Genomic DNA, 25,555 nt, shown 5'->3' on the forward strand with positions numbered 1-25,555 from the left:
GAACCTACCCCTCTTTCCGCCCCTGGGGCTCTCCTGGGGCCCTGACGTGCCTGTAGCCGGAGGGAACCGCAGCGGTGCTCAGGGGCCCCCATCCCAGGGGCCCCCATCCCACCCCCCACCCCCCCCCCCCGGGGGCCGCGAGGCCAAAGGAGGGGCAGAGAAATTCTGGCTTTTGAAATTCTTATTTTAACCTCTTTTCCGCCAGTCCGTAGGTCCGCTAGAGTGGGGGCAACACCCACCTCCCCGCCCCGTCCCCACCCTGGGACACAGTCAGGGCGCTGTGCACCCATGCGGGTGGTGGGGGCGGTAGAGGGGAGAATTGCTTGCTGGTGTCTGAGGCAGTGCCATGGCTTGGGGTTGGGGTCGGGCGAATTCGGAAGGTGTGGGTGGGTTCGTGGGTTCAGGCCTCTAAGGACAGGGAAGAGAGAGTTCCTGACCGGAGAGAAAAAGGGAAAAGAGATGCCCAGCAGAGGAAAGGCCTGCGGGGGGAAGGAGCCAGATGCTGTGTTCCTGGGTGGGGAACAGCCCTCGCATGAGGCTTGGGAGGGTGTCTAGGGGCTGGGAGGTGGAAGGAGATGTGGACATGAGATGCGGCCACTAGGGAGGACCATTAAAAGTCCTGGAAAAGGGGCGCCTGGGTGGCTCAGTCGGTCGGGCGTCAGACTTCCGCGCAGGTTGTGATCTCGCGGTTCGAGCGTTCAGGTCCAGCGTCGGGCTCTGTGCTGACAAACAGCTCAGAACCTGGAGCCTGCTTTGGATTCATTCTCATTCTCTCTCTCTCCCTCTCTCTCTCTCCCCCCTGTTCATGCTCTGCCTCTGTCTCTCAAGAACAAATAAATGTTAAAAAAACTTTTTTTAATAAAAAAATCAAAATAGAAATCCTGAAAAACATCATCAGGGAAATGAAAATCAAAACCACAAGGAGATGCCACATGAACTCAGGCAACAAGAGATGTTGGCGAGGATGCGGAGAGAGAGGATCTCTTTTGCATTGTTGGTGGGAACGCCAACTGGTGCAGCCACTCTGGAAAACAGTGTGGAGGGTCCTCAAAAAACTAAAAATAGAACTACCCTACCACCCAGCAATGGCACTCCTAGGCATTTATCCACGGGATACAGGTGTGCTGTTTCGAAGGGGCACATGCACCCCCATGTTTATAGCAGCACGAACAACAATAGCCCAAGTATGGCAAGAGCCCAAATGTCCATCGATGGATGAATGGATAAAGATGTGGTATCTGTATCACACACACACACACACACACACACACACACACACACACAATGGAGTATTACTCGGCAATCAGAATGAAATCTTGCCATTTGCAACTAGGTGGGTGAAACTAGAAAGTATTATGCTAAGCGAAATTAGTCCGAGAAAGACAAATATCATATGATTTCAGTCATATGAGGAATTTAAGATACAAAACAGATAAACATAAGGGAAGGGAAGCAAAAATAATATAAAAACAAGGAGGGGGACAAAACAGAAGAGACTCTTAAATACAGAGAACAAACTGAGGGTTGCTGGAGGGGTTGTGGGTGGGGGGATGGTCTAAAAGGGCAAGGGGCATTAAGGAGGACACTTGTTGGGATGAGCCCTGGGTGTTACACGTAGGGGATGAATCACTGGAATCTACTCCTGAAATCATTATTGCACCATATGCTAACTTGGATGTAAATTTTAAAAAACACACAAAGAAAAAAGTCCTGTAAAACAAATCCATCCAAGAGTGGATCCTCCTTGAACATTTTTTCCTGGGTGGGCCAGCTTGGCAGGGGGTTGGGTCAGTGACACTTACACCTCTGCAAAGAGCAAAGGCAAACAGGGGATTGCAACTGAGACCTTGAAAGAGACAGGTACATCCAGCCTGTTGGTCACTGATTGAACCAGAGACTGGCTGCCCTGGAGAGTGGAGTGCAGGAAGGGCCTGCTCCAGGAGGCAAGAACAAATAGCATGCCCAGGACTAATCCTTGTGCTGAGGTAATTACCTCATGACGGGTGCCTGCGTGGCTCAGTTGGTTAAACGTCTGACTTTGGCTCAGGTTGTGATCTCGAGGTTCACGGGTTCGAGCCCTGCATTGGGCTCTGTGCTGACCGTGCAGAGCCTGCTTGGGATTCTCTCTCTCTCCCTCTCACTTCCCACTCCTTCCCCGCTCATGTGCTCTCTCTCTCTCAAAAATAAATAGGTAAACTTTAAAAAAAAAATCACCTCGGGGCCCTAGGGGCCTGATTCATTCAACCCTGTCTGCCTACCTGGCCCCGACTGCTTTTAAACCCCACTCACTGGCTCATTGCACACCATCCCCCGTTCATCCATCTGCCACAGAGAAGGGTGTATTGTGGGGCACACAGGGTCACACAGAGGGCGGGAGGGAGAGCCTAGAGCTGGGGTCCTGCTCCTGCCCCAAAAGGAACCTCAGCATTCACCGTCACCACCCCCAAGCAGGGTCTTTGACCGGCTTGAGCCGAACCTGTGCCCTGAATGCTCTGCTCACCAGTGTAGCCCAGTACCTTTCACACGGGGATGCCTTTGCTTGGGAAGTTCCTCTGCCTGGAGTGCCCTTACCTATGCCCAGCAGAGGTCCCATGCTTCAAAGCTGAAGCTTTCCCAGACCTCTCCTGAGCGTGGCTCCCCTCGGCCGAGACAGGTTGTCTTACCTCTGGGTTTTCAGTGCCAACGCAGGGCACACAGTAGGCACATAATAGGTGCAGACCGAGTGTATTCCTCACCCACCAACCGGATAAAGACTCAGCCTGCCCTCGGAGCCTTGGTTTTCCAGCTGTGGAATAGATGCTGGGAAGAGCGCCATGGCCTGTCCCTCCAGGAGCGACATGGGGACCGTTGGGAATCCACCCCCTATGAGCCTCTGGGCTGCCATCAACCCAGAGATTTCTACTTGGGGGCCTTGGAGCAGGACGAGCAGATGTTTTTTTCCTCCGAGATCAAACCCAGGGGCCCCTCGCGTGTCTCGCCTCCCGGGTGCCCGCTCTGGACCACAGAGGACGAGAGCCCCTGACAGGTAGAGATGCCAAGCCTAGGCAAGGAGCAGGCACCTCTCCAGGATGGGCCAGGGAGGAGAGGAGGGCCAGGCCCAGTGACCCTAAGGGCAGATCACAGCCACCAGCCCGAGGTGACCTCAGGAGGCTGCCAGGGGCATTTATAAACAGCCAGGCCAAACCACAGATATCAGTGGCCTGTAAAAGGCACTCCTTGGAAAATGAACTCTGCTGTCCCAACTTCTATCTCTTGTGCCTTTTCCAACAATGGATTTGGTTCACGTCACACTCTAGCGTACGAGATAAACGCTCAACGGGTCAAGTTCCCTCAACCAGGACTCTATTAACCAACCATTTGCCACGTGTCAGGCCTCAGGGGGAGGGACATGGACATACTGTTATTACAACATATAGATAATAATATATAGTAGTGTTGAGCCAAACAAGCTAGGTCCAAGAGACCACATACTGCATGATTCCATTTAGATTAAAAAATTAATCTGTAGAGGTAAAGGTCAAAACAGTAGCTGCCCTCGGTGGAGGCTCCTGGGGGACTGGAAGGTGCTATGACTCGATCCGCACGGAGCCACAGCGTGGACATATGGGAACATTCGTCCGGTCACTCACAAAGATTTTGTACTTTAATTTTTTTTAATGTTTATTGATTTTTGAGAGAGACAGACAGAGAGCGAGCAGGGAGGGGCAGAGAGAGAGGGAGACACGGAATCCAAAGAGGCTCTAGGCTCTGAGCTGTCAGCACAGAGCCCGACACAAGGTTCGAACTCACGAACTGAGAGATCGTGACCTGAGCCGAAGTCGGACGCTCAACCGACGGAGCCACCCAGGTGCCCCAAGATTTTGTACTTTAAGGTAAATACACCAATAAAGCTACTATAATAACAGACCGCTAGTACTAATGTTAGCTCAAGCCGCTTCCATGCTGGCAGGCAGGGCTGTCTCCACTGCTGTGTCCCCAGGGCCGAGCACAGGGCAGCGCCGTGACGGGTGCCCGGGCTCCGGGTGGCAGCTCCCTCCACGCTTCCTCACGGTGGCGAATGATCATCAATACCCCCGTTTCACAACCACCGAGACTGCAGCTCTGCGGAAGCCGGTCTTGTCTGACTCCAAAGCTCTTCCCAGAAAGTTCTGTGGCCACCCCAGCTCTGGGAGGGGAGACGGAGATGTGAGTCAGAAGACGAGCGTGAGCTTCCGGAGAGCACCAGGGCCGGCTACCATGGCCAGGCTACGAGGAGCCAGAGAAGGAGGGGCCTGATAGCCACAGGACGCGGTGCGCAGGCCAGAGCCTTAAGGAAGGATGAGGTTTCGACCAGCAAAAACTGGAGGGACAGCAGCGCAGGTGGAAGAAACGGCAGGAGCAAAGGGCTGGAGACAGGAGAGTACAAGGTGTGGTCAGGATAGGGGTGCCCAGGTTGGGCTGGTACATAGGAGCTAGAGGAGGCTCAGCAGGGCGGATGTGACCGGCACAGCCACAGGCTGGCACCAGGGAATGTTGGGTTCTTCCGGGAACTCTGGGGTCCTGAGAAAGGTCCAGAATGCTTTAATAAGATGATGCCAAACATGATCTGCTTTTGAGCTGGTGTCAGCCAGCGATGCCTGGACCAGAAAAGAGGAGCATTAGGGCGGGATGGATCTGACGTCATCTGCCTAGGCACAGAGCTTTGGGCCACCTGAAATCCGGGACACACCCCAAGCCCCTCCAGCAGTGGGTGGCTCCGCTGAGACACTCATGGCTGTGACCCCTGGTCAGGGCCCCAGACGCCTCCTCCAAGCGGAGGCAGGGAGGACAAGGATCTGTCGGGTGGCCTAGGCAGGGACGTAGGGACACGGACATGGGGCTCAGAGAGAAGAAAATCAAGATGCCCTTGAATTCCATCTCAAGCATGGCCACTGTTGGCCCTCTGTAGGGAATGTGGGATGGGACCGAGCTTTATTTTCATTCAAAAAGCTGTTACTACACCAAGGGAGCATCTGAAAATTGTGACATCTTAGGACCGAAGCTGTATATATGGAATATATGATGTTGGTTTCCACTTAAGATCAAGTATTGCAATAAGGATAGTGGAAGGGAGGAGGAAGAAAGAAGAAAAAACATCATCATGTCATTACTCATACTTGGGAGTCAATAGATAATCCTCGGGGAAATGAAGGATGAAGTGTGTTATATAAAATTATAAAGGTAACCATAGGTACGCAGCTACCAAATTTCCAAGACGCCAAAAGAAACGCTTGTCCCCAAATTAAGCAAATATTTTATAACCTACAAAAATAGAAAGCATCAAATAAATTGACTTAATTGGGACTGAGACAGATTTGTCACATTGATATATGCAAGTGGGTTAACTCATCTGTAAAAGGAAATGCCGGGCAGATGGTTCACATTCAGCCTCAAGCTGGAGGCAAGAGACACTCCCCAAACAAGAAGACTCAGAACGAAAATACAAGGATGGTGCAAGGGGTAACAGGCAATGTCAACAAACAGAAAGCAGGGGTCAAGTTCAAGGCAAAATATTGTTTGAAGTCAAGAGGAGCACTTTAGTTTAATTTTCTTAAATGCTTCTCTATTCTTGAGGCAGAGCACGAACCGGGAAGGAGCAGCAGAGAGGGAGGGAGACAGAGGATCCGAAGAAGGCTCTGTGCTGGCAGCAGAGAGCCTGATGCGGGGCTAGAACTCACAAACCCTGAGATCATGACCTGAGCCGAAGTCAGATGCTTAACCAACTGAACCACCCACGTGCCCCAAGAAGAGCACTTTATAATGATGAATATGGGTGGCTCAGCTGGTTAAGCATCCGACTTCGGCTCAGGTCATGGTCTCATCATTTGTGGGCTCGAGCCCCACATCCGGCTCTGTGCTGACAGCTCAGAGCCTGGAAGCTGCTTCGAATTCTGTGTCTCCCTCTCTCTGCCCTCCCTGCTCACACTCTGTCTCTCTCTCAAAAATAAATAAGCATTGAAAAGTAAAATAAAATAAATCCGGTAGGTATATATATATTTTTAATTTTAAATAGCTAAGTCAGTAACTGGTCTGGTCAGAAGAAGAAAGGAATAAGGAGTGCCTGGCTGGCTCAATCTGTTAAGCGTGGGACTCGAGTTCAGCTCAGGCCATGATGTCAGGGTTGGTGAGTTGGAGCCCCGCATGGGGTTCTGCGCTGGCAACATGGAGCCTGCTTGGGATTCTCTCTCCCTCTCTCTGCCCCTCCCCTGCTCATGCTCTGTCTCAAAATAAATAAAAGTTAAAAAAATAATAAAAAAATGTAAAACAAGGAATAACATTCAAATACACTAAAGGAAAAGATACCTGGGGCAAACTTTTCACTGCACACCCTTTGGTGCCTTTTGAGCTGCCCTTCGACAGCGCCTGAGGCCATCCGGGACAAATCAGTAAGGTCCGATTTGGCGTCCCAGGCTTTGGCAAAGCCCTTGCTGCCACGGGGGCGAGCGGCCTCCGCAGCAGGACATGCTACCCCCCCAGGAGAGTCTGTTTTCCCGAAGCTGCGCTCTGCCCGCGTCCTGGCGCGTTGGCTTCTTCTGGGCGCTAACATGCATGCTATTTCCGTGGGTTGAACCCTGGGTGCCGAGGGTCCCCCCTTGGACGCTGAGGAGCACCTCCCTCCCCTGCCACTGCCTGAAGGGTGCAGGCCGCTCAAGGGTGCCCCGCGGGTCGGAGAGGCCAGGGGGCGCATCCCTGCCTCCCAGCCTGCACACCTCACAAGGGGCCGCCGGCATCGCCAGGGGCTTCTCCAGCTCTATCTAACCGCCCCCCCCCCCCCCAGGCGCTCGAGAGTAAGCGAGGAGAGGTGGTCCTGGCCAACTTCCGCCCTTTACCTCGCCCTGATGGGCCCCCAAGGAGCCTGGGGCTGCAGCTAGGGAGGGGCCCCTGTCCAGGAAGAGCCCTCTGGGAGAAACGTCCCCAGAGAACGATACTTCCAGGCCAGGAGAGTAGCGAGGGGGCCCTGGAATGCCGGAGAGTCCAGTGCCCGGGCAGCAGGGAAGGCTTCCTGGAGGAAGCGACGTGCAGGTCGGGACCTCACAAAGCGGGTGGAGCGTTACGCGGGAGGAGAAGGGACTCGTAATTCCAACGGCCCCCTGCAGGCCCCGCGACCCTCAGAGGCCAGGAGCTGAGGCTTCTCAGGGAATGGGTGGGGCGGGGACTACGTGCCAGACCCTACGAGAAACGATCGCGGCCCGGGGACGCCGGATGGCCTCGGAGAACACACGTCACAGGAAGTCCGTAGGAACTGGTCATTCAGCCAAGTGGACATCCCAGGATTGCTGATCGCCGACCCGCCGGGCATTCGGAATTGGTGCGCTCCGGTGGCCCGACGCGCCCTGTGCCGCCCCCTGCTGGCGCTTCGGTCCGCGGCTAGCTGCGCCGCCGCCGGGTCGACGCGGGTGGCTCTAGAACCCAGCGCGGCGATTGGCTACCCCGGATCAGGTGTCCCCGTCCCGACCAACCAGCGGGGGAGGCGGGGTCTCGCCGCCGGGCTGTGGGCGGGGCGGCGGGGCTGATGGGTCCGCCCACATCGGTGCTGGGAGAGCAGAGCTGAGCTGCTGGGGGCCTCGCCGAGACCGCAGGCTCCCGCGCCTTGGAGCCGGTGCTCCCGCTTCCCTTCCCCACCCAGCGGCTGGAGCAAAGTTTTCAAACCCCAGAGTGGCTTTTTGGGGGATAAAGGCACAAATCCTTGTCAGGCCCCAGACTCTGCGGATCTGGGCCCTGCGGCCTCAGGGTCACTCCTCTGGCCTTGAATTTCCCTCCAGCTTTCACTCCAGCTACCCTGGCCCTCTGCCACCTGCTCCCTCCAACCCCAGACCTTAGACCCAGCCTGTGTCCTCTGCTTAGGCTGCCCTTCCCCCCACTCCTCCTGGCTTTCTCTGGCTGATCTTTCCAGACCCGGGCTGGCACAGGGTGAAGGTTCCGTTGGGGGTTTGTGCAGATCCTAGGGTCTTCCTTTTTCCCTGCACGGACCACCCTGCCCTGGGCGGCTGGCCTGCTGTCTACACCCCATGATCTTTCATCTCTGTATCTCCCTGCCCCAAGCAGGGGTACATAGTACATAGTAGGTACACAGTAGGCACTTAGCCCCTGTATTGATGCCCCTGTGTTGACATGAACCAAGGAGAGAGATGATGGCTAAGGAACTAACATCCCATCATCTGAGTCCCAGGCCCCACGCCAGGCACTGTCGTAGGGCTGGCTGACTGACATTCAGTTATGTGATAGCCCAGGAAGTAAGGAACTGGGGTCCCCTCTTCCTGGGGAGTCAGGGAAGGCCAAGAAACTGAATGGCTGGCCCAGGGTTCCTCAGCTGCACTGGTCAGGGGCAGGACTGGCTGGCTGTGGACACCGCTTTGCCAGGCAGCCTGGGCCTGGGGGGTCTCTGCTGGGGAAAACTGATGGACAGTCTCTCTAAGGGAGGGTCAGGGCCTGGAGTAGACTGAAAAGGGAAGAGGACTTGGGGGAGGTGAGTGCGGGTGTGTGCTCAGGACACGCACGTGCCTCCACGACTGTCCAGTGACTGCATGGGCACCTTGAAGGGCCCTCAAAGCCCTGCTGTCCCCTCAACCCCATCTCTTCAACTGCCACCCCCAACCCCTTCTCCAACTACACTGACCCATGTCAGCTCCCACACCAAGGCCCCCGGGCCTTTGCACGTGCTGCTCTCTCCTGGATCCACCCAGGCCTGCCTCCATCACATTGTCAGGGCCCATGCCTACTTTCCAGACCGAATCTTGCTGAGCACTGGCCCCGACCAAGTCCTGAGGACAAGCACATGCCGAGACATGAATTCAAATCCAGCCCCTCTGCCTGACACATTTATGGCTGCCCTCAAAGAACAGCTTATCAGTGGGCTCGCAAAAAAGGGCAGTCTACTGAGGGCCTACTCTGCTGATTTGCTGGCATCGAGCTGGGGCTTTGGTGGACATGGAACCCCCAGCACCCAGCCTGCAAGGTCAGATTGTGAAAAGGGCCTTTTGATTTCAAAAAGGCTTGTTGACACGAATGCCTCTCACTTCAGCAACATCTGAGAGTGAAAACAGCCTGCTTCATGAGAGGCTGGTCCCTCTGTGCAGACGGCCTGCCGCCCGCCCCCACCATCAGGCCAGCGGGGCCGCGGGGCCCCCCCTCCATAGTGAGCCGGAACTCAGAGAGGCTCAGCTCTGAATCCTGTGTGACAGTGGGCAAGTGACTTCACCCCTCTGATCCTCCATTTCTCCATTTTCTTCCTCTCTTCTTGCTTTAGCTTTCATTTCCAATAAATAATGGGTACACATTTTTAAAGAACAACTAGAACTCTAAGGCTTGGAATGGCAAACAGCAGTCCCCTGTTCCTGCTCCGCCCAGCCTGGGTTCTCCCCCTCAGAAGCAGACATTGCACTCTTCGAAATGTTTTTTCTGGCTCTCATCTTTACACGTGTGACAGGCTTATGCTGACAGTTGCTGATTTTTTTGCCTTTAGAAACGATCCAGTGACTGCCTGCAGCTGAGAGATGAGGATTTAGCTCAGTTAATCTGCTGTCTCTTTAGACTTGCTAATTCCGGACTTTTCATATAAATGGGATCACCTAACCTGTGGCCTTCTGTGGCTGGCATCTTTCACCGGGCATCATGTGGTCAAGGTTCCTCTATACTGTAGCATGAATCAATACTTCATTCCTTTTTATGGCCAAATAATATTCCATCGCCGTTACGCATTGTTTTAATCTGCTTTAAAAAATATATATATATATATTTTTTTTTTTCGAAAGATATGAGGAAGGTAACACATTGCTGCAAGCAGTCCTCTCTGAAATGGGAGCCCGGCAAGGTGCTCCTGCTGCTGGCAAGGGCTTAAAGAACCCAGGGGCGCCTGGGGGGCTCAGTCGGTTGAGTGACTTCCGCTCAGGTCATGATCTCGTGGTTCGTGGGTTCGAGCCCCGCGTCGGGCTCGCTGCTGTCAGCCCAGGGCCCCCTTTGGATCCTCTGTCTCCCTCTTTCTCTGTCCCTCCCCAGCTCACACTTTCTCAAAAATAAATAAACCTTTAAAAAAAAAAAAAAGAACTTAAGGAGCGCAGCGGGGCATGACTTTATCATTCATTCTTTCATTCACTGACTCACGCACTCGCTCATTCACAAATTGATTCCACCAACACTGAGCACCAGTGTGGAGCGGGGCCCTGGCGACCCAGAGACGGAGCAGCGCCAGCCTTTGCCGGGGTCAGTCTAGCATGCAAACACCTGAGCTCACTGCACATGCTCTGAGCAGACACTGGGGGGTGGGGGGCGAGGGTGAGGGGGACCACGTGCTGTGGGTGGGACAGATGGAGGGCTTTGAAGGAGACGCTGGAGTTAGAGGTGGCAGATGGGGCAGGGGATGGGAAAGCCTGGCAGAAAGAACAGCATGTACAAAGGCCCAGAAGCGTCAAAACTGGCCCGGTCCCTTCCTTTTAAAGAGACCCACGCGGTCAACCGCACTTTCCTTCTCTGCCCCTCACCTCACCCACTTCTGTCTTAGTTCCTCTTGAACAACTGTATTACCCAGAGCAGGGGCTCTCAACCCGGGGTCCACAGAGAACCCTGGGGAAAGTGAGGCCAGAGGATGGGAGCCTGGGGTTTCTGAAATTGGACAGAAAAAACCTTACATCCTCATTTTTACCCACCTCTGATATTTACTTTCCTGTCAGTTAGGAACGGGGGCCACAAACCTCAGTGGAGACTTTCTCACCAACAGAAGTCCAAATATTTTCAAACCACTTAAAAAAAAAAATTTTTTTTTTTTTTACATTTATTTATTTTTGAGAGACAGAGAGGGAAAGAGACAGAGCATGGGCAGGGAGGGGCAGAGAGAGAGGGAGACACCGAATCCCACGCAGGCTCCAGGCTCTGAGCTGCCACCAGAGGCTCGAACTCATGAACTGTGAGATCGTGACCTGAGCAGAAGTCGGACGCTCAACCGACTGAGCCACCCAGGTGCCCCTCAAGTCACATTTCAACTGAATCAAAAATCTCTAAATATCATTGACACTGCTACTTCAAAAGGATAAATTTTATTTATTAAAACAAATTTTTTTTAATGTTTATTTGTTTTTGAGAGAGAGAGAGACAGAGTGTGAGTGGGGGAGGGGCAGAGAGAGAGGGAGACACAGAATCTGAAGCAGGTTCCAGGCTCGGAACTGTCAGCACAGAGCCCGATGTGGGGCTCAAACTCACAGACTGTGAGATCATGACCTAGCCAAAGTCAGATGTTCAACCGACTGAGCCACCCAGGCGCCCCCAAAATGATAAAGTTTAGACCTGCAGCTTTGGTATTGCTATTTAATCTTAATAAATACACTACTCCATTCCACATGTATTTAAAACTTTTATGAATTGCTTTTCTACATGATTGGTTTCCTCCATGTACTTATTTAAAAATACTGTTTTGGAGGGCGCCTGGGTGGCCCAGTAGGTTAAGTGTCCCAACTCTGGATTTTGACTCAGGTCAGCCTGCTTGGGATTCTCTGTCTTTCCCTCTCTCTCTCTCACTCTCTCCTCCCTCTCTACCTCTCCCTCCACTCATGCTCTCTCTCAAAATAAATAAAAATAAAAATAAAATAAAATAAAATAAAATAAAATAATAAAATAAAACAAAACAAAATAAAATAAAATCTCTTGGGGAACACCTGGCTGGGCTCAGTCAGAAGAGCATGGTGATGCTTGATCTCAGGGTCGTGAGTTTGAGCCCCATGTTGGGCCACAGAGATGACTAAAATCAATAAATAAACTTAAAGAAATAGAAATAAAGATATTGTTTTGAGGAGTTCATATGCTTCTCCAGTCGGCCTCAGGGGTCCATGGCATGCAAAGGTCAAAGGTGCCTTATCTAGAGAGAGGGCAAGTCACTGGGGTGGGGTGAGAGCCAGCAGGCAGGGAGGGGCACACTGCCAGGGATAGGACAGCTGTAAGGACTGGCCACCCAGCCCATGGAGCACAAAGACCCAGTGGGGCCTGTCAGGAAGGGAGGTTGCCAGGCACATCCCCACCCGGGGCCATCTAGCACAGCCCCAAACCCTGAACTTCGAGGGTATAGCCCCAGTGTACCAGGAGATCCGAGCACACCCTCTGTGTCACTCTCGCACTTCCCGGTGATGCAGGCGAGGAGGCTGAGCGGGAAAGAGGACAGAGGTCTCCAGATGTCCTGCAGAGTGCCAGTGCTCAGGCAGCACAGCCCCAGCCCCACTCCCCCATCTGTCCAAAGCTGCAGAGCTCTGGGTTCTGAGCCAGGCAGAGGTCCAAGGGCCCTCAACAGAAAGGGATCCTTCAGGCCCCTAGTGGTATGACCAAATCCCAGCATTGTTACAGATGTGGAGACTGAGGCCCAGAGAGGCCAAGTGACTAGTCTGAGGTCACACAGTGAGTTGACGGCCCGGCCACTAGAACCCAGGCCTCTGGACTCCCCAGCGGGGTCTGTGGCTGCCATGGCCTGTGAAGAGCAGTTCACTCACTGGGTAGAGCAGTTCTGGTGTGATACTGAGGTGGAGGACAGAATGCACATTTCTGTGTTCCCACAGTAAGATGTATGTAGTAAGAAAAGTGAAAAACTTGGGCCCCCAAGCCAGGACACAGGACCCACAACTCTACCCATTATACAGACATTTTAAAGTTTATTTATTTGTTTAGAGAGAGCAAGAGTGGGGGAGAGGCAGAGAAAGAGAGAGACAGAGAGAGGGAGAGAGAGAATCCAGAGGAGGCTCCACACTGTCAGCACAGAGCCTGAAGCGGGGCTCGAACTCGCAAACCGCGACATCACGACCTGAGCCGAAAGCAAGAGTCAGGTGGTCAACGGACTGAGCCACCTAGGCGCCCCTGGACCTGTCTGTTGACCAAGTGAACAACTAGAAACATATGCCTGCTCTCTGGGAAGACCCACTTGAGGACAGAATAATTCTATGCAAAGCGTTTTTTTAAGATATTAAAAAATATTTTTTATTGTTTACTTTTTAAGAGACAGAAAGACAGAGGGCCAGCAGGGGAGGGGCAGAGAGAGAGAGGGAGACACAGAATCTGAAACAGGCTCCAGGCTCTGAGCTGTCAGCACAGAGCCCGATGCGGGGCTCGAACTCACAGACGGCGAGATTATGACCTGAGCCAAAGTTGGATGCTCAACCGACCCAGGAGCCACCCAGGCGCCCAAGATTCATTCATTCATTCATTCATTCATTTAGAGACAGAGCACAAGTGGGGGATGGGCAAAGAGAGGAGACACAGAATCTGAAGCGGGCTCCAGGCTTTGAGCTGTCAGCACAGAGCCTGATGGGGGGCTCGAACTCACGAACCGTGAGATCATGACCTGGGCCAAAGTCGGACGCTCAACCGACTGAGCCACCCAGGAGCCCAAGATACTATTTTTTACATGTTTGTTTGTTTGTTTGTTTATTTATTTAGAGAGTGAGTGGGGAAGGGGCAGAAAGAGAGGGGGACAGAGGATCCGAAGCGGGCTCCAGGCTCACAGCAGAGAGTCTGATGCGGGGTTCGAACCCACGAACCGTGAGATCATGACCCGAGCTGAAGTCGGACTCAACTGACTGAGCCACCCAGGCGCCCCAACGCAAAGCAGTTTTGATAACAGGCAGACACAGAGGGCCCAGGAGAAAGGGGGCCCAAGCTCGCTGAAAGCGGTGGCCTCAGTGTCGTGAAGGGTCCAGGGAGGGCAGTCTTTGGTAGCGATCTGCGTGGACGGAAGCCCCGAGACAGGAAGCCCAGGTGTGCCACAAGCTGTGTGGGGCAGAGCAGAGGGAGGGTGGGCAGGTGGCGTGGTCCAACAGGATGGGAAGGAAGGAATGTGGTTTCCCGAAGACAGCGCTGAGCCGGAGCGGACCTTCCCACGGAGCAGACTCCGGCCCCGACGGCCCCCGCCCCGGGGTTCTCAGATGCGTTGAGGGAGCAAAGAGCTCCCGCCTCGGGTAAACGCGGAACACAGAGAAAGAGGGAAGTGCCCAGTTCCAGTTCGTCCGTGAGGCAATCATAACCTTGACGGCAACACCTGATACAGGAAATGAGAGAGAGAAAAGCACAGGGCAGTCTCACTCGTGGACTCGGATGCAAAATTCCCACACGGGGAACGAACTGAAGCTGGCGATACGTAAGAAGGAGACTACGCCACGGTCAAGCCGGGTTTGTCCCAGGGGCGCGAGTCGGGCTCCGTATCGGAAAACTCAGCAAAATCTACTTCGGGGAAAAAAAGAAGTCATACCATGCTCTCTAGGGTCGCAGATACAATCGAAGATCCGTTCATGAGAAGAACCCTTAGCAAAACCCTTCGGGAGGGACGTCCTCGCCCTGATCAAGGCCCTGATCAATCACAAACCCCCATGACATCACAGACAATGCCGGGGCACTGAGTGCTCCCCTGCGGGCCTGGACACACGACCAAGATCCCCGTTGTTCCCACTGCCAGCACGGGTCAGACGGTACTGGAGGTCCTGGTCAGGCCCGTACGGCAAGGGGGAGAAAAATGTAGAAAGATTCGAAAGGAAGACACAGAACTGGCATTATTTTGGGGCACCTGGGTGGCTCAGTCGGTTCAGCGCCCAACTTTGGTGCACGTCACGATCTCACGGTTCGGGAGTTCGAGTCCCACGTCGGGCTCTCTGCTGTCAGTGTGGAGCTGGCTTTGCATCCACAAAGACATCGAACATAGGCATCTTGACGAAATATGTCCAAGATCTCTTTGGAGAAAATCATAGAACCCCATCGTGGGGGCACCTGGCTGGCTCAGTCGGAAGAGCATGAGACTCTAGATCTTGGGGTTGTGAGTTCAAGCGCCACGTTGGGCCTAGAGCTTACTTTAAAAAAAAAAGTTAAGGGATGTCTGGGTGCCTCAGTTGGTTAAGTGACCGGCTTCAGCTCAGGTCATGATCTCTCAGTTTGCGAGTTCGAGCCCTGTGTCGGGCTCTGTGCTGACGGCTCAGAGCCTGGAGCCTGCTTCAGGTTCAGTGTCTCCTCCCTCTCTCTACCTCTCCCCTGCTCATGCTCTGTGTCTGTCTCTCAATAATAAATAAATGTTAAAAAAATGAAAAAAGAAGAAAAAGTTAAAAAAAAAAAACCCACAACTTCATTGTGAGTCAGATGCCTCAGTCAAGTGCCAAGATCGACCATGACCGTAGATTGGAAGACTGAACAGTACAAAAGGAAAGGTCCACTCTCCCCCCGTGACTTGTAAGGTCAGTGCAGCTCCAGTTAAAACCCTAAGGGGCTAATCACAAAACTCTGCACTGGGCTCACCTGCAGGGGAAGGGAGGACGGAGGTCAGAACAGGAGGGGTTTCTAGGGGTGAAGCGGTGGTTATGTGGGGGGAGGGGATATTTAACGGTGAGCCTGGTCCACTGCTCTTGGCCGCTAGAGAAGTGGATGCCCCCCAGGATTATACATCAAGATTTATGAAAATGCGCCTATGCCTTGACCCTGTAACTGTTCTCCTGAAAACAATCCCAAAGGAAAAAAAGAACCAATTTACTCCTTGCCAGCTTTATCTGTAATGCTGAAAACCAGGAGAGAAAAGAAAGCCCGTTGGTATCTAGGGGTGGGGTTTGAGTTCTGCCTTTGCCACCTACCAGCTGCTTGACATCATTCTCCCGTGTGAAGTGGCAGGAAAAGCACCCAAGCCCTCAGGATGCCCAAAAGGCACCTGGCACCCAGCCAACAGCCCCCTGAAGCCTTTCTGGACGAAGAACGAGGGTGGGATCCCCTTGCCCCACGCCTCCGGGAGACCGTGCTCCCGGGGTTGATGCACCAGCTGCGCTCTGGCCACCTGCCCAGGTGCGCCGGAGACGACGTCCCACCGCTCCAAACCCCCACCACTCTGCTCTCCTCCGTGTGTCACCCCAGCTTCCTGCCTCCCGCACCCCCAGTGCGGTTCTACCAGCCACTTCAGCCTGCTAAGCCCCATCCCGAATGGGCTCCAGTGAGGTCCGGCTGTCACTGCCCAGCGAAGCTCCCCTCGCCAGCTGCCAGGCCTCACCAGGGCAGGCAGCCACACCTGTCCACAGCACAGCACCTGCTCACATACCTGTCAGGCCCCGGGCTCGAGCTGGCTTCCATGCAACGGCCTGCCTACCCACTGTCGCTCACATCTGTTCGGATCGGCTTCCGCTGCCTGCATTTCCCGTGTTCTGGCTGGGCACAGGGTGAAAGACAGGTGCCCCCGACCCTGGCATTCATGAGCTCCTGGGTAAGTTAGTGACCAGGCTCCCAACTGACAGCTGTCGTCCATGAGGAGGGCCTCCACAGCCAGATGACCCCACCCATAGCAGCAGGTTAGAGGGAGCCCGAATACTGCAGTCTTCCCACCCTGGGCCCTGAGCCCCTGGATGCTGTTGTAAGTTAGAGATAAAAGCCCGCGTAGAAACTAGCAGAAATGGCCCATGTTGTAACTTGGGGGGGGGGGGGTACTTTTCATAGATGCCATTAAATAAGTATTTCAACGTGGAGGGGACCTACCCAAGGACACAGGAGGTTAGCAGCGGAGATAAACAGAAATGCGAGCCCTGACCCACGGGCCCCTTCCCTGCTTAGCTCTGTGCTTCCACACAAAGCCCTGGTCAGAGGGCCACCAGAGGCAGGGCGCGCGCACTGGGTCCCCTACAGCACCTCCCTCCACAACCGGAGTGAAGGCAGAATCGGGCTCTCCAGGCGGAGTCCCAGCCCCGAGGGCCCACACGCCCACACAAGCACAGGCGCCTGGCCCCTGCCCTTCACCCGCTTTGTCCCACTTAACTCTGTCTTTACCGCCAACCGAGAAGTCAAGTCGTCGTGAAGACGCCCACGCAGAGGAACTGCCCCGGGAGGTCTCCTCCATCCCGTCTGCCCCCCCTTACCACTCCCCTGCAGCTCCAGGCGGCTTCCTCACCTCACCTGAATCATGAGACCGTCGCCCCACTCCAGAAATAGCCTGTACTTTTTTTTTTTTTTTTTTTTTTTTTTACAATTTTTAAGCTGATTTAGATTCTAGCCTCATTTAAGGCCTAGTACTTTCTCTCAGATCCTGCCTAGGAATCTGCCCTTAAGACAGAGTCACACCTATGACCTTGGGTCTTCCTACAGAGTTCCTTGATTCCAAGATGGGTTTTTGGGTTGTCAGTGGGATCAGAACCTTGTAACACCCAGGCACGTGGGTGGCTCGGTCGGTCAAGCATCGACTCTTGTTTTCAGCTCAGGTCTCCACCTCACCATTCATGAGCTCGAGCCCACGTTGGGCTCTGTGCTGACAGCTCAGAACCTGCTTGGGATTCTCTCTCTCCTTCTTTCTGCCCCTCTGCCACCTCTTTAAAACACACACACACACACACACACACACACACACACACCCCTTAAAAAAACAAAACAACCACCTTGTAAAACCAACCAGCAACTTGGGGTAAGGATGGGGCCCGGCAGGCTCGAAGCGACCCCAGGCATATGCAACGCAGGCTGAATGCAAAGTAGGAAGTGGCACGGTGGTCGCGGTCATTTAGTGGGCTCGGCCCCCTCCCTGCAGCCGAGGGCCTGTTGGGAACTGGGAAGACAGAGGCTCCTGGCGGGGAGGCGACTCCGCCCAGTTCCCAAGTGAGGCTCGGGACGCTGCCTGGCTGCAAACCACTGCGGTCAGAGGTGCTGCTGGGGGTGGGGGGCTGGGGGGGTGGCCCAAGCTGATCCAGACTTTCTACCCAGCAAGCCTTGAGTGAGCTCTCCATAGGGGCACCGCCCACACGCCACGCTTGCGCTCAAGGAGCTTACAATCAAATGAGAGGAAACAGCAGGTCCCCAGACCTGGGGGAGGGGAGGATGGTCTGTTCAGCCTGCTGTCACAAAGCAGCATAGCGGGGAGGCTTACAAACCACAGACACGATTTCTCACAGTCTGAGAGCGAGGTGCCAACACCCGGGTTCTGCGGAGGGCTCTCTTCCAGGCTGCAGACGGCCTCTCCCTTGCCGTGTCCTCACACGGCCCGAGGAGCAGAGGGCCTCCCTGGGTGCCTTGTGTTGAAGGGCACGGACCCCATTCAGGAAGGTTCCCTCCCCGCGTGACCAAATCACCGTCCAAGGGCACCCACGTCCTCACACCTTCACGCTGGGGATTAGGCTGCAACACAGGACTCTGGCGGGGACATAAAGGTTCGGATACTTCAAATGGACAAGGGTCAGCACAGGAGTTAGCTTAACCGAATCACTGGCTGTGCTGAAAACATGCGCCAGGGACCCAGGAATGGCTGACCCGCCAAAAAGGGCCCCGGTCAGAAGGTGGGGGCCACCATCAAGGCCACAGGGCCAAGCGCGCACAGCAGGGGAGGTGGGGGTGGGGACAGAGATCAGAGAACAGTGTGGCCGCTGCTGTGGCGAGCGCCCTACACGGCTCTCCTGGCGATGCCCAGAAAACACGTCCCGGGAAGCCTCGAGCAGAGAGGGCCCTATTTCCCAGTTCCCAACACAGATGGCCCTCGGCGCCAGGGAGGGGGCAGTGCCCCTTCCTGCTCTAGGTTCAGCCTGTCACATACACGTTGCACGTGCCCACGTATGCCAAAGCCTACCCTTACCATCGGCCTTCCGAGTTGGGCATCTGATCGGAGGCACCCGATTTTTGCCCAGGACCCGCGACCAGGGAGCGCGAGAGAGTTTTTACCTTTCTGGTCTCGGCCTGCCCGGAAGCAGCACACGGAAGAGGGAGCCCAGCCCCAGGCTGGGTGGGAGGAGAGTAGAGACACGAGGCCCAGACACCCGACACTGCCTGTCTACGGGCTGGACGGGGAAGGAAGAAGGCAGGTTCCCGGTTTTGGTGTGTGCCCCGGGCGGGCGGTGGGGGGGGGGGGGGGGGGGGGCAGCGTGAGGGTGGGCTCGGGGGCCAGAGCTCAGTTTTGCAAACAGAACTCAGAGGCTCTGGGATTCCTTCCCAGGCCTGCATTTCTACAGGGTGGTGGTGAGCTTTTCTGGACAAGGTCATTGATCCGTGGGGAGGAAAATCAATGAAAGCCCATTGACTGAAAAAAATAACCGGCTGGAATTTTTCTAGGGGGAAAAAAAAAGCTCCAAACCATAAGTCACGTGCTGGCTCTATTAATAGCCCATAAAGCCATTGCGGGCAGACAGACAGGTGTGGAATGGACACCCATGACCTCCGTATGAAAGAGGGAGGGTCTGTGGGAGGCTGACACAAGGGGACAGCAAGGGAGAGCCGGGCGCAGGGAACGGGAAACAGCGGGTGCACAGCTGCAGAGGCCACGACACAACTCTACGCAGTTCCCTGTGCGTGTAAAAGATAACACCAGGCTTCCAGAAGCAGCTTCTAGCTCCTCACCAGAGTCACTGCCTTAAGCCCTAATTGGCAGAAGCGGCCCTGACGCACCCCTCCCTGTGACCCACCCGCTTCCCTTGGGTCCCGGGACCTCCCTCCCCAGCTTGGTCCAGTTCAACAGAGAGGCTGGTCTTCGATTCTCTATCCTCCCAGAGACTTGCCAGAGGGAAGTGGTATTAGTGAGCGTGCATCCCCGGGCCCTTCCTCCGGGCTCAGGTAGCACAGGGATGTAGACAGAGAGGCCAAATGGAGATGAGAGGGAGGCCCCAGCACAGAGCCTGAGCCGGCACCATGAACACTTGGGGGGCCTGGCTGGGGGCCCTGGGGCACCAGTTAAAGGGCCAGTGTGCAGAGGGGGCGCCTGGGTGGCTCAGTCGGTTAAGTGTCCGACTTCAGCTCAGGTCATGATCTCACGGTTCATGGGTTCGAGCCCCGCATCAGGGTCTGTGCTGATGGCTCAGATCTGGAGCTGCTTCAGATTCCGTGTCTCCCTCGCTCTCTGCCCCTCCCCCACTCGCACTCTGTCTCTGTCTCTCAAAAATAAAAAAATGTAAAAAAAACATTTAAAAAAAAAGGGGCCAGTGTGCAGAGAGAGAGCCTGGGGAGGAAGACCTCAGGGACGGCAGGAGTGGCAGGGAGGGACAAGGTACATCTGGGTGCCCGTAGACGGCCTGGAGCGGCTCGAGAGCCAGCTGGCAGAGTAGCAGGGCCCAACAAAGGCTTCCGAGCACAGGTGACCACCATGGGGCCGGCTCAGGCCCAGCGGTGCTGGTCCGGCTGCCACGTCAACCCGGTTGAGGGCAGAAAAGGCACTTTCGGTTCAGCATGGTGCACGGACACCCGGCCTGGGCATCTCAAGTGCTTGGACTACATCAGTTAGAGGGTCTCTTCTGACTCAAGTGCTGCCCCTTCCAGCAAGTTAGTGAGCTCTAACGGCATCTCCTTGTCCTGAAGAGGCTTGGGTGCAGGGCACCTGGCACATGGTCGCCCCGCGTGTCCTGAACCCCGGGGTCTCTGTGGGGCGGTGACCACCGGGAGCCCTGGGTTGCTGGCGAGCGGACTCACGGCTGTTTTGCCTTCTGTACAGTTGGCTGGGGAAACAGCCCGACAGCCCCACACAGCCTGGAGGTACAGGCAGGAGTGCGTAGGGCCACCCTCTCCGGGAGTCGTGACCAGGCCCAGTGAGGGAAGGACGTGGGAAGCAGGTGCGAGTGCTTAAAAGCAGCTAACCCTGCACGGCCATCAGGCTTCCAAGCGGGGAGGAAGCGTCCAGGTACTAATTTTCCCTTCCCGCAGAGAGGGAAACGTTACTATTGGCTAAGTGCTCAAGAGGTCTGATACAAAATGAGAAATGATGAGGAAAATCAGCACAAATTCAAAATAGATGATGTGGCTTCCCCAAGATTTTCTTCATTTGCTACTTTTCTCTGTCTTTTATTTTTTTTTTTTAACGTTTATTTTTGAAAGAGAGAGAGAGCAAGCAAGCAGGGAAAGGCAGAGAGAGAGAGGGAGACACAGAATTGGAAGCAGGCTCCAGGCTCTGAGCTGTCAGCACAGAGCCCAATGCGGGGCTCGATCATGACCTGAGCCAAAGTCAGTCACTTAACCAACTGAGCCACCCAGGTGCCCCTCGCTCTCTTTTAAGTAGGCGCCGCACCCAACGTGAGGCTTGAACTCACGACTCTGAGATTATGAGTCGCGTGCTCCACCCGCAGAGCCAGCCAGGCGTCCCTGCTACTTTCCCTCTGATTACAAAATTCATGCTTGTTTGCGCACCCATGTGCGCGGCAGCATTATTCACAACTGAAGTGTGGAAGCAGTCCTGAGTGCCCATGGTGGCACGGACAAGGGTGTGGTGTGTCCACACGAGGCACTTACGGCTCAGCCTCAGGAAGGAAGGGAATTCTGACACCTGCTCCAACACAGAGGAATCTGCAGGACGTTAAGTGAAATCAGAGGGTCACAAAAGGACCCTGCACAATGTACTTACACACGTGAGGCACCAGAACGGTCAACTTCACAGAGGTGGAAAGTGCACGGTCAGCACCAGAGGTTGAAGGGACCGGGCAGGGGGCTTACTGTTCAACAGGAAGTTTCTGTTTTGCAAGCTGATGAGCTCTGGAGATGATGAATTCACAGCAGTGTGAATGTGCTCGGTGCCCCTGAACTGTGCCCTTAAAAATGCCTAAGAGGGTACATTTTCTGCTTTGTCTTTTATTGAAAAAAAAAAAAAAAAAAAAAAAAAATCAGGAAAAAGATCCCTTATGTGAAAGCCACACACATGTAAACAAAGAAAACCACCGCCTAGAATCCCAGTTCCCAGAAGAAACTGCACTGTTGTGACCTACGTACCTCCTCACTGTTTCTCTACCTTTCCCCCCCAAAAGTTGGGATTATACAATATACTCAAATGTTCTACATTTTTGATGATTTTACCATAGCAGTTTTTCATATCATTAAAACTGTTTACAAAACTTAAAAGCCAGGGCGCCGGGGTGGCTCAGTTGGTTAAGTGTCAAACTCTTGATCTCAGCTCAGGTCATGATTTCACCGTTCGTGAGTTCGAGTCCTGCATCGGGCTCTGTACAAAGCCTGTTTGGGATTGTCTCTCCTTCTCTCTGCCTCTCACTCGCTTGTGCTCTCTCTCTCTCTCTCAAAACACCCCCTTTGGTGTGCCAGCCCTCCATCCCACTCCCCCTGTTCCCAGAGGGAAATACTCACAGTCCGACCTGTGCCACCATGCCAAGAACAGACCTGTGCAATGGCTCACACAGGCCCCGTGGTACCAGTGGGTTCACAGGTTCATGGTGCTGGACCAATGACCCCAAATCCCTTGGTCCTTTCCTCACAGTCCTAAAATGGCTGCCACAGCCCTAGCCATCACACTGGTTTTGGGGCAGGAAGAAGTAGGACTGTCTTCTCTTCAGGCTGTATCTTTTCATTAGGGAGGCAAAGCCACTTCAGCAATACACACTCTCCTGAAGATTTCATTGGCCAGAACTGCGTTACATGCTCTTTGATTCCTTCTCAGATCAGTCACTGGCTAAAGGAAATACGCTGGCCCTGGCTGTTTGCCCAATCGTGATTTGTCTGCTAAGCAAAGGTAGTTCCTCAGACCCTTCCCAGGGGATCGAATTTCTCCCTGGTACCTGCCATGAGAAAACTGGGGCTCTGCAAGAAGGAAGCACCGGGTGCTAAGAGTAGTCATCAGCCAGGCCACGGGGACCCCCAACACATTCTGCTCAACAAACGCATCCGCACGCATGCATGTGACACAGTAATGCATTCACCTATTTCTCCTGGTTGTTTCTAGATTTATGAATGTGGAACCCCAGTTTGCAAGAGGACCCCCCCCCGAGAGCCAGCTGCTGGTACTGAGCTGGCAGGAGTAGGCTGGATGACAGCCAGGCTACCTCCCCACCTTGATGTTCCTGGGGCAGAAGCAGTTTATAGGACGGAGGTTTACACGTTACATTTTGTAGACAAGTTGCTAAATTTGGATCCTATAAAAACAAGTTTGAATTTGGCTAGTTTGCAACCCTGATCGCTGCAAGAGACCGAGTTTAGATAAACTCTGACATCATAAGCTCCCTGCTGGACAGGGCTACCTGCCTGGGTCGCAGCCACAAGGGGACTGCTTCTCTTCTCTCAATGAGTAGGCTTTGCATGGAGAATTCAATGGTCTGGGGGGAAAGGGGATGAGCAGTGTCCAAGGGAAATCACCACTTAATGGCTGTGACAGATGTGTGCAAGCAGGTCCTAAAACACCTCTGTCTGCAAACAGCATTGCTAACCTGCCAACCGTTGGATTGATACATCAATCAATAAGGTGCTTATTTCCACAGGAAATGGTCTTTCTATGTAGACTCTCTTTGCTGTGGGTGGGTGTGATGGGATTTTACTGGCCAACACCATTCGCTTTAAAAGGGATGGATGACGGGCGCCCGGCTGGCTCAGTTGGTGGAGCGTGCGACTCTTGATCTTGGGGTCCTGAGTTTGAGACCCATGTTGGGTGTAGAGATTACTTAAATAGATAAAAACTCTAAAATAATAAACAAAATGTAAAAATAAAAGGGCCGGGGTGCCTGGGTGGCTCAGTCGGCGAAGCGTCCCACTTCAGCTCAGGTCATAATCTCGCGGTCCGTGAGTTCGAGCCCCGCGTCGAGCTCTGTGCTGACAGCTCAGAGCCTGGAGCCTGCTTCCGATTCTGTGTCTCCCTTGCTCTCTGCCCCTCCCCCACTCACATTCTGTCTTTCTCTCTCAAAAATGAATACATGTTAAAAAATTTTTTTTAGGGGCGCCTGGGTGGCGCCGTCGGTGAAGCGTCCGACTTCAGCCAGGTCACGATCTCGCGGTCCGTGAGTTCGAGCCCCGCGTCGGGCTCTGGGCTGACGGCTCAGAGCCTGGAGCCTGTTTCCGATTCTGTGTCTCCCTCTCTCTCTCTGCCCCTCCCCTGTTCATGCTCTGTCTCTCTCTGTCCACCCAAAAAATAAATAAATGTTGAAAAAAAAATTAAAAAAAAAAATTTTTTTTTTAAATAAAAGAGCGGGAGGAGATTGTGTCAGCAGGTCAAAATGAGATTATCTTCCCAAAGCACAGTCTACTTAAAGAATTTCCTTTCTGAATATGCCTCTGAGAAATAATTGGAAATACCCACCACTTTCCTGTAGTTTGGAGCAAACAACAGGCTTTGCTTTCTTCACATTATAAACTAATTTCAAGACTGATGATTTTTCACCGTGTTTGACATGGATTTTCTGGAATGATGTCTAATTTCCAGACACTTGTTTATTTGCTTGCAAACGGGAACGTTCACCTCTGGCAAAAAATCTTACGGACAAGTAGGCTGGGTAAGCTAGAATTCAGAGTTCCCAGAGGGTTTGATTCCTTTAAGACGCCGACAACAGTTTAACCCGGCAAAGAAGCATTTTCCAACCTCCCAGTCCCCGTCAAAGTAAACAGCCCCTCACTTAACATTTAGGATGTTCCAGGCCCCGAGCGCTCAGAAGCACGGAGACCTGCGAGACTAAGAAGAAACATCCCTGCCTTCCAGAAGCTTCCACCCCAGGAGCCGCCTACAGGTAGTTAGAAGACTGCTAGCTGGTCATCAGCTGGGAATATCACATGTATGGGGGACTGGAGACCAGCGAAGGGGTTATTTCTAACTGGAGGATCTGGGGCCTGCCGTGAGGCAGGATCCGAAGCGAGTGGATGCTGGTGGACAGGAGGAAGGCATTCCTTAACGGACGGAGCAAAGGCAGGGAAGCAAGACAACTTTTGGGAGGCTGGGTGTTGGGGGAGGGGGTCGAGGTGGAGCAGGACGGCGCAGGGAAAGCCGTAACGATGAGGGAATTTACTAAGCACCTACTATAGCCAGGAGCACTGTATATATTATGACAATCTGCCATTCCGACAACCTTGAACATCAACATTCCTATTTTACAGATAAAGAAACTGACCCAGAGAGGTTAAGAAACTCATCTAAGATCTCTTAGTTAACTCATCCATGGTGAGACAAATATTCAAATCCAGGTCTCTTGTTTATTTGTTTTTTTTGCTACACCAGGTTTCCTTGAAACCCAGCTAAGGACCCTGGGCTTCGTTCCACGTGCGGCAGGGAGGAGGACAAGGCAACCACACCACTGGGTAGTTCTGCTCAGAAAGGCTCCCCGTGTGTTCTGTACCGGGCTGGCCCTGTTCCTCTGGGAGCGAGAGGCAAACCAGACACTGTCCTTGCCCTTAAGGGATGTGTGATTTTGTGAGAAAAGCAGACCGGGTAAGAGCCATGTTCATTACAGCGAGAACAATGGTAACTGTGGCTATGGAAATACCCTTCCAAGGAAAGCTTCCCGGAGAGATCACCTGAGCAGCTCTGGAAGATGAGTAAAGTTGAAGGAGGCGGGAAAGGCCGTTTTAGGCAGAGGGAAATGAACAGGGTCTGCAGGTGGCACGAAGGCGAGTAAACGAGGCGGAAAGGTTCGAAACGCCTCGCGGAGGAGCCGGCCGTCCCGAGGCGCCCGGAGCCCCAGAGGTTTGAAGCGGGGAGCGATGTGGTCCCCTCTGCACGTTAGAAAAATTCAGGGGACCCCTGGCGCAGGAGGACCGGTGGCAGGCGCAGCAGCGGGCTGGCCAAAGGGCAGGTGACAGGGAGCCAGAGCCTCCGTGAGGACAGTAGGAGCGGGAATGGAGAAAAGCGGGCTTTAAAAAATATTTTGGAAGTAAACTCATTAGGAGTTGGTGGCTACACACG

General features: G+C 53.8%; 1 protein-coding gene across 2 annotated transcripts in view; it reads right to left on the reverse strand.

The window, feature by feature from the left end:
* DEGS2 (delta 4-desaturase, sphingolipid 2) overlaps positions 1-25,555 on the reverse strand; it is a 70,476-nt gene that overhangs the window by 36,779 nt on the left and 8,142 nt on the right. The window lies entirely within an intron of this gene.

This window comes from Leopardus geoffroyi, chromosome B3 (genome assembly GCF_018350155.1).
Source record: "Leopardus geoffroyi isolate Oge1 chromosome B3, O.geoffroyi_Oge1_pat1.0, whole genome shotgun sequence".
In the NCBI taxonomy this organism is placed as follows: Eukaryota; Metazoa; Chordata; class Mammalia; order Carnivora; family Felidae; genus Leopardus; species Leopardus geoffroyi.